The sequence below is a fragment of the Haemaphysalis longicornis genome, unplaced genomic scaffold (genome assembly GCF_048455015.1).
Source record: "Haemaphysalis longicornis isolate Haplotype H1 unplaced genomic scaffold, Haemaphysalis longicornis Haplotype H1 scaffold_19, whole genome shotgun sequence".
NCBI lineage: Eukaryota > Metazoa > Arthropoda > Arachnida > Ixodida > Ixodidae > Haemaphysalis > Haemaphysalis longicornis.
The window spans coordinates 7,726,107-7,729,753 of record NW_027526288.1 but is presented as its reverse complement, the minus strand read 5'-3'; the positions used below and the strand labels follow the sequence as shown (position 1 = coordinate 7,729,753).

The 3,647-nt window shown below is 46.5% G+C and overlaps 2 non-coding genes across 2 annotated transcripts; one reads left to right on the top strand and one right to left on the bottom strand.

Moving 5' to 3' along the window:
• Positions 1–1,924: 1,924 nt before the first annotated feature.
• Positions 1,925–1,997, bottom strand: Trnaa-agc (transfer RNA alanine (anticodon AGC)). The gene has a single exon. It is a non-coding gene; the product is annotated as a tRNA-Ala (tRNA).
• A 178-nt stretch (positions 1,998–2,175) lies between these two features.
• On the top strand, positions 2,176–2,248 carry Trnaa-agc (transfer RNA alanine (anticodon AGC)). Its single transcript has one exon. It is a non-coding gene; the product is annotated as a tRNA-Ala (tRNA).
• The last annotated feature ends 1,399 nt before the right edge of the window (positions 2,249–3,647 follow it).

Genomic DNA, 3,647 nt, shown 5'->3' with positions numbered 1-3,647 from the left:
AAGCTGACATTATGGTCTGCGCTTCCCTCCAACAGAGAGAGAGAGAGAGAGAGAGAGAGAGAGAGAGAGAGAGAGAGACTTTATTGGTCCTTCGGGATCAGGTAATTGAGGTGGAGAAGGCCCAGATCGCCGCCTTGACTACCAGCGCCCGGGAGGTGCTGAGGGAAAGAGGGGAATGGGTCAGCGGGCATTCACAGAGGGAATGGTAGTGAGTGTCGAGTGCCCCGCAGGATGGTCAGGTAGCGGTAGTAAAAAGGTGATGGGTGCGTATCAATTGCGTTCGGTGTTTGAAAACGCGTGTTTGAAGGATGCGCAGCACGTGGGCTGCCTCCTAGAAGAGGTGTGGGTGTGGGGTGGGATCAGTGGACTAGACAAAGGTGCAAATTTCCATCTGCAAAGACACGTTTGTTTTAGTTGTGAGCAGTGTATTTGTCAACACTCCGTTACAACTCAAACTTTTAACGGAGTAAGCGCCACACAAGAATCCTTTTCGTGTTTCGCTACGCCTGCAGCTGGTGACGTCATCCAGAGCTTTTTAATATGGCCGCTAAGCATGTCTGTGTTTTGTACCCTCCGTCTGGCCGCTCCTGACTGTCTTATCTACGTCCGGAGTTAAGCTCGTGTTCTCCTCTCTTTTTTTATGTACTGCACAAGCTATCTTGTTTGATAGGGAGTTCATTGCGCTCTGTCGTCGCTTGGCTGTATAATGTTACTGTTTGTTCTAGATGTAATTCGACGGCTCTGGTACGTAGAGCGCGAAAAGATAAACGCTCGCAGTGCAAACTCCGCTGCCTTGGATTCCCCGACGCAGCTCGAGCACGTTACTTTGTTGACTGCTGCTTCGCCGCTTGTGTACTCTGAAGTCTTACCGGAGCACAAGTTCGCTCCTATAAACTGTTGTTCCTTGAAAAAAATTCCCCGCATTTCCCCGAGGGGAAGAATGTGAAAGTGCGAATGCACGAATTCAATTCGCGCGGTTCGGTAATGTTCGCGAAAGAGAGATCACACACACACACACAACCACAAAGAAAGAAAGATGCATTTATTCACAGACACCTATTTGTGTTGTCGTTGTACTTGATTGCTAGAGCGGATCTCAGCTTTGAAATTTCGTGTCAGTACTCCTTTAAGCGGGTGCATTAGCCCTTCTCACGCCCGATTCCTGGCCAATCCCCCACGTGGGTATGTGCCATGTCAGCGGCCAGGCAGCGCGCGCCCATCTCCCCCCGTTGCCAAGGAAGACGAGGAGATTACTGGCCAATCCCCCACGTGGGTATGCTATGCGGACATCGCCGGTGGACGCAGGTTCAGGGTCGCTTAAAAAGTGCATTCGCACTGAACTGGCCAATCCCCCACCTGGGTATGTTATGCGGACATCGCCGGTGGACGCAGGTTCAGGGTCGCTTAAGAAGTGCATTGCACTTAAAAACCTGCGTCACCTTTGGCTACCCGATAATAGGGCCGCTCAAATCCTCTGTGTGGCTTCATCGCATTAAACCTTTAACAAAATTATGTAATTAACCTAACTCCCCAACCGTAATATAACACGCTAAAGTATGGGGCAACATAACTCACACCCCCCTGAATTATCATACAATTTTGCTGCTCGAAAGGTATTCTATCTTTATTGCTTGGCTGCAGTTACAAGGTCCGCGTGTATTTTCAGTGCAAGGATGGGATTCCATTGTCCACTTTTAAATATTCTTGCCAATGCAACAGCATTTCGAAACCTTTTGGGGATTTCCGCGAAGTTTGTTCTTGTTCGCACGGGCTCCCGCCCCACTTATAAGAACCGGAGACACGCACCGTCAAAAATGGGGCATAATGAGCCTAAAAATTGGTTTTTTAGAGTAAACGATTTCCCTCCTTCGTGCAACCGAACAATAAGAAAATTTACCATCAGGTTTTTAAATTTTAAAAAGAGTGGAGGTGCTGGGTATCGATCCCAGTACCTCTCGCATGCTAAGCGAGCGCTCTACCATCTGAGCTACACCCCCGGATGAAAGAAGCCAACGGTATAAACCACTATAAAGAGTCGATATCCATCCCGTTGCGTCGTTCTTGCTTTTGACCTAGATTAATTCCAGTTTGGTGGCAAGCGGAGATTGCGCAACAGAGGGCGCAAAACATCACCCGTTTGCTTCGTATTGTCCGCATTCGACGTCTACCTCCGTCGGGGGTGTAGCTCAGATGGTAGAGCGCTCGCTTAGCATGCGAGAGGTACTGGGATCGATACCCAGCACCTCCACGACCACTTTTTTATTTGTTCGTTTATGCTTTGCACTGAGCACGCAGGCATTGTAGCAGCTTCTTTTATTGATTGATTGATTGGTTGGTTTTAGGGTTTTACTCGTCTGAACTACACCTGGGCTATACGATGCGCTCTACAATTCAGGCCCCGGAATAATTTTGACCTTCTATAGATCTTTAGCGCGCGCCGAAATCTCTACACTCGGGTGTTTCCGCTTTTTCCCCTCCTACAGAAAAGCAGCCGCCGCGGCCGCGATTGAACCCGCGTCCAAGGTTTCAGCAGCACAACGCAGATGCTTTTATTGAGATTCACGATACGACCTTTGTAGCTTGTAGCTTTGGGTGCATTATTACAAAACCTGGAAATACACCGTTTGGAGCATTGTCAGTGAGTTTCCTTTTCGAGACTTTTTTTTTTTCTTCCGGGAATAGTTGTGGAGGTTTAACGGCGAGAATTAGTTATCCGTAAACCGTCAGTTCAACCGACAAATTCAGAAAAATAACCAAACATTGAGTATATCGCTGATCGATGCGAATATGCTTGTGGCGCGAGATACAAAATAGCTAGCAGCTTTGGTTGCAGTCCCTTGCGGGGCTATAGGATGTATTCAGCGAAACTTGGCTAAGACAATGAAGCATCTGAAATTGCAGTGAATACTAAGAAAAAAGTGACCGACCACAGGACGAGACGATGTCCAAGAAAATGAAACAATATTTTCCAGAAACACAGAAGCATTGGTTGACTCGAATAGTTTTTTGAAAGGCTTAAGGCAATAGATAGGGCGCCGTTTTGCAAAAACAAAAACAAGCAGACCAGTAATATGAGCACTTTGCCTGCAAGTAGTGAACTACCAAGAAATTAGTTTAATATCGCACACGTACTGTTTCATTGACTTTTCACAATTCTCGTATGCTACGTGGCTGACGCTCATATATACACGTGAAATCGGGTTTTGTGTGGCTAAACCAACATTTGCGTGATAAGTACTGTCATCTCCAGAAATTTTAAACCAGGAAAGTAACATACAAATAGTCACGTGTTACAGGGGTGTAAAATACGCTTCATGTGGATTATATTTCGTAAAACAATTTCAGGAATAATCTTGTAGAACATTTTTTTTTTACACTGAAGCTGTCTATGACTAGGATCCAGCAGATTATCTCCAGCAACACAGGAATGTCGACAGGAATCGAACGCGAGCGTAGCGCCACCTTTGGGCGCCCACAAAAATCCATGGGGTCATAAAACTGTGCCCCGTGTGTAGCGTACGAAAAAAAATCATAAGAAATAAAAGGACATATGGCCTTCATATTTTGACATAAGACGGTTCATATTGCCTATACAAATGTCTCCTCAGGAGCGGAGAGGTAAAGCCGACTTCAGAAGAATCGATGTA